The following is a 10,399-nucleotide window of genomic DNA, read 5'->3' on the forward strand; positions in this document are numbered from 1 at the left end:
CTGGAAAATTCCATGGACAGAGGAGCCTGGCAGGCTATAGTCCATGGGGTTGCAAAGAGACAGACGTGACTGAGCAACTGAGCACAAAAAGCATTTAAGAAACTAGGTATTTTTTGACAATGCTAGTGTAAAATTTCTGGGTTACACACAAAACTAGTTCATGTCCAAAAGGCCATACCAAAACCTTTGGGATTATCTTTTCCACCAGATAGAAATCATTTGCATCTCCACCAGACAAGAATGTATAAATTCACCTCCATTCCTACAGATTTGTAAGTAGCCCAGACAATAGATTTCAAATGCACAGGTAATCAATACAAACTCGCGGTTCTTGGTAGATTGTTTAGTTTAGGGCAGACCATCCAGTTGATGTTGACCTATCAAGGAGCAAATTGCTAAGTGTTTGCTTTCCAAGTCAGTTTGAGGAGGGTTCAATAGACTTCCCTTAAATTTTCCAGGCAGAAGTTTATAAGCAGGGCAGTGAGCCAGGTGTCCTCATTGGTCATGGCAAGATGTAGTGAAAACTCTCTTCTTACTGTTCTGTCCTTCTAGGTTCCATTTAAAATTGTTGATGTCCTGCCTTCAGGCTAGCAGTCCCTGAGACCCTTTCCTCCTTCATCTGAGATCAATTTCATGGGCCACCAAGCCCCATGGAGATCGGTCAGTTAACACACATGCCTGCATCCGTGACAGTGAGGGACAACCCAACCCTAATTCGGATCCAGAGGCTGCAACCTCAACTTCTCTGTTGTCCAGAGAAGGCCGTGGCCGAAACTTAAAGAGGTCTCCTTCTCTTGGGGCACCAGCCTCCAGAGGGCTCTCATTTCCACTACCTGGAGCTTTTCAAAGGCACAGTTCCTGGTGGTCCATCTAATACCTTGCTTTGGGGAATTCAAACCTTATATTTATTCATTAAGTACTGTTTCTGAACCATGCTCCTAGATAAATAGATCCTGGGGGTGGCTCCATTTCATTAATCAAGGTCTCAACAAACTCCTCCACTCTCTAATTTCTACTTGGATGAACTGAAAGTGGTTTCTGTTTCTAGAAGAAATGTCTTCTTATAACCGCCTCACTGACACATGAGTGTCTCCTCTCGTTCTTTTTTCAAAACATAAACTTTCCTGTACACAAAGAAAGGAGTGCAAAACACAAATGTACCACTGCTTAATGTGAAATTAAGGAGTGAAAAATCTGCCAAACACCACTAATCAGGGAAGAACATTGCTAGGCCAGAAGCCCCACTATGCCTCCTTCCAAACACAACTCCTTGCCCTCCCCAGAGGGAACCACTCTCTGGACATTTGAGTCCATCTTTTCCTTACTTTACTTTGGAGTTTTACCAATTTTGTATGGATCCCTAAATAGCATAGAGTAATTTTGCCTACTTTTAAACTCTTTATAAACAGCCATACTGCATATCTTGCTTGTTTATGAGCTTCATTCATTTTGTTGAGTCTAAATGTAGTTTGTGCACATTCATTGCTATACAGTACTATGTGATGACACTATGCACTTACTCATTTTTTTCACCCATTCTACCATTGATGAACACTGGCATTTTTTTCAGTTTTAGTGAATAGGAATATAAACTATAAAGATTCTTGTACATATTTACTGCTGCAAATGTGCCAATAGTTTCTCCAAGGTAAATACTGAGGAGTGAAATTTCTGGGTCACAGTGTAAGGATATCTCCGACTTTAGTAGATAATGCCAAAGAGATTTGCCAGTTTCCTCTCTCACCAGCAGTCCCCATCATTTTATGGGAGCAGTTATATTTTTAGAGCTCTGATGGAAAAGCCTATGCGGCTAGTGATTTTCTAGAGTGATGCCTTTTTCCTTTGCTCCTATGGATCCATGCACATCAAAAGTAGCCAGGTCGCCCAGAGCCCAGATTGAATCTAACTGTGCCAAAAGACAATAGGTGTCAAAGTCATCCTCACTGAGCAGGTGACAGTACTACCACAATATCACAGACACATGGTCAAAGAAAAGATATAATTTTAACACTTAGAAGATAATTTTGTAAAGCATAAAAATATTTGTTGCATTAAATGGCCTTCACAGAAAATAAGAACAAAATGTTTATTGACAATTCTATCACTCAATGAATCCTACTGTCTTTCTGTGCTTCCTTCCAGACCTGGCTCAATTTACTATTATCATTTTTTTACATAACTGTAGTCACAACATAGATATAATTTTGTGCTTTACTCTATTCCCTTGACAAGATACCATGAGCATTTCTTCATACCTTACTACATAAGCTTCCTAACAATTATTTTATTCACTGTGCAATATCTGCAATAGTGGCAACTCTGGAGGAGATAATTGAGGTAGGTTTTCGTGCCACCCACTCCAGTATTCTTGCCTGGAGAATCCCTGTGGACAGAGGAGCCTGGCAGGCTACAGTCCATGGGGCTGCAAAGAGTTGGACACGACTGAGCAACTGAGCACAAAAAGCACAAATCTCATTCTTCGTTTTCCACAGAAAGCCTCAAATAAATATTCAGTCAAAGGAAAAAGAGCACACACTCTATCTAAATGCAGCTTTAAGTCCCCTCACCTCCCTCCAACAAAATTGTGTATCGCAAGCCCTGACCATGCAGCAATGCTGCGATTCTATTGACTACCAAGGGTATACTGTAACTCAATTGTCCCCTGTTGCTGAGCTTTCAGATTGTTCCTAATCCTTTGAAATTTTGAATCATGTCCATTCACAGGGCCGTTTTCCTTCCTTTGAGCTATTTCCTTACCATAAAGACTTAGAAGAGGGTTAATGAGTCAGGGATGAGTGTTTTTAATGGATCTTGATACATGATATTCAATACTACAGCACTTTACAAAAGGGGCATTGCAATTTACATTTGCATGAAGGATGTATGAATGCGCACACTACGTTAACCAAGGTCTTTAGTTGCAAACTAAAGACCTTATTGGCCCTTCCAGAGGTTCAGCGAATATGTCTTGGAGGCTCCACAGCCATGAAGGATGTCTACACCACACTATGCATCAGTTCCAGAGAAGATTCTGTTGTGATCAGGAGACACCACTGCAGCCCACATGCTGAGTCAGTGTACTGGTTGATGATAGAAACTCTGCTGTCCTCAAAGCTGTTCACCTCTGCTGTCATCTCCATCAGAAAGTAAGTTCTGTGAAAATGAATCATGTCTCAGGTGGTATTTTTTGAACGAGACAGACTTTACCTTGACATTTTTCTCCCATCTCCATCAGGGATTGATGAATATATGGATACACATTTCCTCTTCTATATCAAATTCTTAATTGGATGTATTTGTAAGTTACATGTCTATATCCTTGTTGCACAGGAGCTTGGGGAAATGAGTTCTGTATTTTTCCTTAAGAGGTAGGACTTAGAACTTGACAACTTCCTCTAATGTACAAAGATAGTTCCAAAGATGCTGGTGGCCACAGACAAAATATGTCTCACGTTCCATAACTACCAGTATTAGATAATTAAATTGCTTTTGGTAATCAGTTATAAAATAGTTCTTTTTTCATTTATCGGGTTGCTGCTACTGCTGCTGCTAAGTCGCTTCAGTCGTGTCCGACTCTGTGCGACCCCATAGACAGCAGCCCACCAGGCTCCCCCGTCCCTGGGATTCTCCAGGCAAGAACACTGGAGTGGGTTGCCATTTCCTTCTCCAATGCATGAAAGTGAAAAGTGAAAGTGAAGTTGCTCAGTCGTGTCTGACCCTCAGCGACACCATGGACTGCAGCCTTCCAGGCTCCTCTGTCCATGGGATTTTCCAGGCAAGAGTACTGGAGTGGGATGCCATTGTTACTTATTAAATTTCCTTTCAAGTTTCTATACATCAATTTTATATCCATTCACATAAACTGTCTGTGCACCTTCGTCTTTTATAACCTGTGAATATATTTATTAATATATTTCTCATGGATGTGTCAGTTCAGTTCAGTTCAGTCGCTCAGTCGTGTCCGACTCTTTGCGACCCCATGAATCGCAGCACGCCAGGCCTTTTATATGCAATAGTGATTAACCTTTCTTGTCAGTGTTTTCATCTTTCAACATCTAAATATCACAATCACTTCTATGCAGGGCAAAGGGCAGGTAGACTCGGCTTATTTGGCCTCTGTGCCCTTTTATTGCCATGATATTTAGTCTAATAAACAGCTAGTCTCTTGATACATGTCCAGAGAATTCCACGTAACTCTAGAAAGAGAAGAAAAAATGAATTAAAAAATCACAAGTATTTGTTTTAAGCCTTTGCATGTTTCATGGATCTAGTTATTCTAGGAGGCATAAGAACACTGTGCGTTTAAATAACTGAGATGGATTCTAATCATGTCTCAGGTGGTATTTTTTGAACCAGACAGACTTTACCTTGACGTTTTTCTCCCATCTTCATCCTGGACTGATGAAACAAAGGAAACTATATTTTTTGTTCTTTATGTCTCATCTTTCCTCCAAAGGATCATTAGTTTACAAACATTGACCTCAAGTTGAACCCAAGCTCTAAGTCTACACTCTATAAGTAATCATTTTACATAGGGGAGGGACAGCTAAATTATTTTATTAAGCTTATAAACACTTTATCAACAGAGGCAGAAATTCTCTCTTTCTCAATTTTGACCCCTCACTATTACTATCTCATATGCCCTTTATACAGAACTATACAACAGCCAAATCACATCCTCAAGAGCCAGGGCATTACGCAGCATTCTTTGGGGCCCTGGAACATCATCTTTTCTCCTCTACCAATAAAAGTACAAAAGGTGCAGGTTACCTCATAGACCACTGGACAAATGCCTAAATCTTTCTGGATTAGACCTGCCCATGTTTTCTGACACATGTGGATTTGGCCCTGCTAGTTCTGCCCATGACTGGGAATGTCTCTGGAAGGACTTTGTCAGATGAATGGCATTTTCCACTATGTGGTGAACTGTGTGCTCCCATGGATAATAAAAGTAAATCCAACCGACAGGACTGCATTTCAGAGAAGGGCAACCAATCAAAAGTATCTAAAGCACCAAATTCCATTGCAGAGGAGACTTGTTGCATATCCTTGGTTCTGTTTCCATGGTAGTAAGGGTTGCTTAGAATATTCAAAGGCAATTTAAATGCATTTAGGCCACAGCTTACAAGAAGATCATCTTAGGAAAATCAGAAGTGAGTAAACATTAACTGCTAGTAAAAATAAGCAGTATGAAAAACACACTCATCTTGCTTTTTTATTTAGTAAAAAATAAAAAAACATTCTCAACATTGGAAACTTATGTTTGCTTCTAACTTGGGTTTAGGATGACTCATTTCAGACAGTACCACAATTGCCATATGCTGGAATACAGAAATTTGAGGCTGCTTATTTTTAAAATTTAATTTTTAAGCACAGAACTATTAACTTACATTACCATTTGCCCCAGGGACAGCTTCAGGAGTGTACAGACCAGATAAAGGAAGTATCTCCTGTACTGAAAATACAACTCCTCGCTGATGTGTCAGTGTTGGAGCTTCATTTCTTTAAGCTCTGATAACTTCTTAGCCTTTCATAGTCTCTGTAGAATTCAAAGGTCTCTCCGAGAAGAAGCTTAGACTGGCACCTTCAAACATTACCAGTTGTCATCTGCTAACAACTTAGATAGCATATTAAAAAGCAAAGACATTACTTTGCCAACAAAGGTCTGTCTAGTCAAGGCTATGGTTTTTACAGTGGTCATGTATGGATGTGAGAGTTGGACTGTGAAGAAAGATGAATGCCGAAGAATTGATGCTTTTGAACTGTGGTGTTGGAGAAGACTGTTGAGAGTCCCTTGGACTGCAAGGAGATCCAACCAGTCCATTCTAAAGGAGATCAGTCCTAGGTATTCTTTGGAAGGAATGATGCTAAAGCTGAAACTCTAGTACTTTGGCCACCTCATGTGAAGAGTTGACTCATTGGAAAAGACTCTGATGCTGGGAGGGATTGGCGGCAGGAGGAGAAGAGGACGACAGAGGATGAGATGGCTGGATGGCATCACTGACTCGATGGACATGAGTTTGAGTGAACTCCGAGAGTTGGTGATGGACAGGGAGGCCTGGTGTGCTGCGATTCATGGGGTTGCAAAGAGTCGGACACGACTGAGCAACTGAACTGAACTGAACACCCTGGTAGGAAGCTGGAAAGGGGACTCAAGATGAACATAGAAAAAGGAAGAAGGGATTGAAAGAAGGACGTACAGTAGGAGACAAAACGCATATTTCTGAATTCTTCTTGTAGGGCATTGCCTGATTGTAATAATGGAACCAAAGCCTCATGTTGCCTTATTTATTTTATAATTTTGTCTAACAAATGTTTTCATAGCACTTGCTAGATGTAAGACACTGTTCTATGCACTTTACAAATATTTGCTCATTTATGTCTCATAACCACTTTAGGAAATAGGCATTTTTGTGGTCTCGGAGAGATGAGGAAACAGGCACACATAAGCTGAGGTGAGGGTACAAAAGGTCTTCCAGAGCCAGGAAGTGACAGAACTGAACTTCTGGATCCAGGTCCAGATCTGGCTCTAGAATCCCTGCTCTTGACTGTTCCACTCTGCTCGTATACAAACTATGAATGGTTTCAACTTGGTAAGGGATGCAGACGAGGACTGGGGTCAGGTTAATGGTGATAGCTAACTCCCAGAATTCTGCCCCCAGGTGGAGGAAATACAATAATGTCCAGGTGGAGACTATATAATAATGTCTACAGAGGACTCAGGAGATCTAAGTCCTGGAATTTGATTCCTCCCTCTGCTTTGGGTAACCTTTTGAGAGCAACTCACTGCCTCTGTATTCATCTGTGAATGGAGATTTTGACGTTGATCGGATAAGAATTTTAATTTTCATATAAAAGAGAGGGTGAACCCTCCCCAGGGGGCAGTTGGGCATTAGCATGAGGACCTGTGAAGGAAACTTCACTTTTCATTCCTTTGAAAGCAGAGAATAGTGGAATACAGGACTCAGAGTATTTTGTGGAATCTGAAACTCTTCTCTGTGACTGGGCATCATGGGAATTTTCTTGGCCTGTGCTGTAAAGGTAGCATGATCCTCTCTATGAAGGATGTAGGTTATTCACTATTTCCAACGGTACAATTGCTTCATTATGCCCACACCCACATTTTTCTGTTTACAGCCAAAGAAAAGGCCCATTGTTGATGCCAAATCAGCACCTGAAAACAAATGTACCATAATTCGCCTAAAACATCTTAGACTCTTCTGAGGAACAGTATATTTTATTTGAAACTGAAAAGCAATTTTCAATCATCCCTTATTTAAGAAAATGGTGTTAAATCTTTCCAGGGTATTAAAATACCTAGGTCTTTAAAGGTATTCAAGCGTTAAAGATATTGCAAATGATCCTCCACTACCCTCAAAACTGTGTTTTCCTTTAATAATGTTATGTGTTTTTGCACATTAGTAGTTTATCCACAGAAGCTTGGGTTTCTAGCCTTTGAGAGCTGCAGAGGACTGAAGTGGTTGTCAGCCATCATTCAGAGACCACTGAATTCCAAAGCCTCGGTGAAGAGTGGTTTTGGTCCCTCAGGGGACAGTTCCTTGCCTGTAAACAGAAAACTGGTGCTCAGATGCTGTTACTGGCATCTAGTGGGCTAAGGCCAGAGATGCTGCTAAATGTGAACAGTTCCCTGAACAATTGAGGAATGCCCTGAGCAGCTCCCCTACAAAAAGAATTATACGGCCCAAATGTTGATTGTGCTGGGATGGAGAAAGCCTGCAATAAAGATGTTCAAAACATTATTCGTAGGACTTTTTACATAAGCCCTTCATTCTATGCTGCTTGCCTTACAAACCTCCTTTATACATAAACAGTCAGTCCATCTTGGAGCTTACCAGCTCATAAGGGTGCCCACAGGCCTCTGCGTTCACAGAGGATCAGAGAAGCTCTATTTCAGGGCTTCAGGTTCCAAACCATATTAAAAACAGTTCTGCAAGCTAGTCCAAGAATCTAACCTTCATTTATAACTCAGAAAAAGTATTTGTTAAGTCTTAGTCTTGGAATGAACTTTTAGAAGGTACCTGTTTGAAAACTGGGTGCTGCCTCAATGGCATTCCTTGGTTCAGGTCGTTGGGAAAATAGAGGTGTCTGCATTGTTCAGCTTCATGCCCTTTAGCTCCTGGAACTACTAGGAATGAGTCTCTACTAGTAAGATCTCTGTCTGAAGATGAAGAATCATGGGGTGGGGTAAGATGGTGGGCTTTGGAACCAGTGTCATCACTTTTGGATATGTGGTCTTCCTGGCTCTAATCCTCAGGATAATCATCTGAAGGTACCAGTTTTTACAGACTTGCTTCCCACCCCCCCTCCCCCACTTTAATGTTTATTTGGCTGCACTGGGTCTTAGCTGTGGCATGTGAACTCTTAGTTGAGGCATATGGGATCTAGTTTCCTGACCAGGGATGGAACCTGGGCCCCCTGGATTGAGAAGATGGAGTCTTAGCCACTGGACCACTAGGGAATCCCTTTACAGACTTGCTTGAATATGAAATGATTTATCCAAATCATGTGCTCCAATATCTGGCACATAGTAGATGTTCATTTAATGCTAATTCTCTTCTCCCCACCTATTTTTCTTAGGGAGAACTCTTCCCTTTCTCTCCTCACTCATAAAAAAATGAGATACCCATCCTTTTGGAAGCATTGAGAAGGGAGTTTCCACCCTTTCTTCCGTCTGTTAACATCTTCTCCAAGGGAGGGGAAAAGATACATCTGATTGGCGAGATTTGAGGAAAGGATATATAATAAGGTCCCATGTGTCCACATGGAGCTTTTGTGTAAATGAGACAAAGGTCCCACTCTGGATGAACACAGCCCTCTAAACAAAGGGCTCACCAAGCAGATGGCATCTTTATTCAACACAGATTCAAGCTAGCACGCCCGGCTTAGCAAGCAGAGTATGAGCTAGATTTCAGCATCACTGCCTTCCTCAGCTGGCACCAACAACTTGCACTAATACATGCATTCTCAGTTTTAGAACTGGCCTCCCTGCAAAAAGCATACATTTCCCTCTGCCCTGGATTCTGTGGGAAAGCACACCTGGGTCAAGGCCGATGGACAAGCTTCCAGAAGCAGACTCTCTCTACTCTACATGTAATAGACATGAGGCAGATGACCACTTCCCCTGTGGGATGATGTCTGCTCTTGTCTGACTTCCAGGGTCTAGAAATCTAAACTTGGAGGAGGAATAGGAAGCCTGATCCTGGCTTGTGGGTTCCTATGACATTCTCCATCTGACTCCTAACGCTGTTGCTCCATAAGGGAAAGAGGTACCATTCTGGCAGCTCCAAGAACATATTCACTACTCCTTACCTCTATTCATTTATTCTACAAACGGTTTTTGGCATCTTCACGTGGCAAGTTCAATGTTAGTACCTGGGAGTAAAACTTCGAATGACACAATCTCTGCTCTAAGAGTACTCACAGCCCAGTGGAAAAGAGAAACAAGTCACAACATATTAAAACCTATTCTCTAATAGACATATCTATGGGAACATGGGACCAGATCAAGAACTTAACTTAGCCTGAGAGGATCAGAGAAATCCAGGCTTTTCCCAGGAGAGGTAACATCTACTGAGTCATGAAGGCAGAGGATATTTTTTTAATATAATTTTATTTTATTTATTTATATAATTTTATTTATTTGTGTCTTTTTGGCTGTGCAGAGTCTTCGTTGTTGCATGGGCTTTTCTCTAGTTGCAGAGAGCCCGGGATACTCTCTAACTGTGGTGCCCAGGCTTCTCATTGTGGTAGCTTCTCTCACCGCGGTGGGCTCTAGGGCATGTGGGCTTCAGTGGTTGTGGCACATGGATTCAGTTGCGGCTTCCGGGGTCTAGAGCACAGGCTCAATGCTTGTAGCACGTGGGCCTAGCTGTTCAGTGGCATGTGGCATATTCCTGGACCAGGGATGGAATTTGTGTCTCCTGCATTGGCAGGCAGATTCTTTACCACTGAGCCTCCAGAGAAGCTGACAGAGGAGTTTTATAATACACACATGGAAGTGAGCAAGAACATAGCACCTGGGGTGATGTTCAGGTGTTTCATTTGGACAGCCAGGTGAAGAGCAGTAGCAGCAATTAGGGAAGAAGACATAGAGGGAGAAGAATTTTAGATATTTTGCTTTGAAGTGATGACCTGTGTGGCACCCAGAGTTGTCTAGTAACCTGGTTGCTAAAAGAATTTGGAGGAAGAGGGACAAGGGAAAACCATAGTTTTATTGAAACCCAAATATATGCCAGATACTAAGTGATTTACATGCTTCATTTCATTTAAATTTCCTCAGACTCTATGATTTATGTCTTATTACCTCCACCTTGCAGATAAGGAAAACAAGGTCTTTCTCAAAGCCACATAATGGCAGAGCTGGAATTTGAATCCAGGT

This window comes from Bos grunniens, chromosome 10 (assembly GCF_055505025.1).
Source record: "Bos grunniens cultivar Pamir isolate PY7600 chromosome 10, Bosgru_T2T1.0, whole genome shotgun sequence".
Lineage (NCBI taxonomy): Eukaryota > Metazoa > Chordata > Mammalia > Artiodactyla > Bovidae > Bos > Bos grunniens.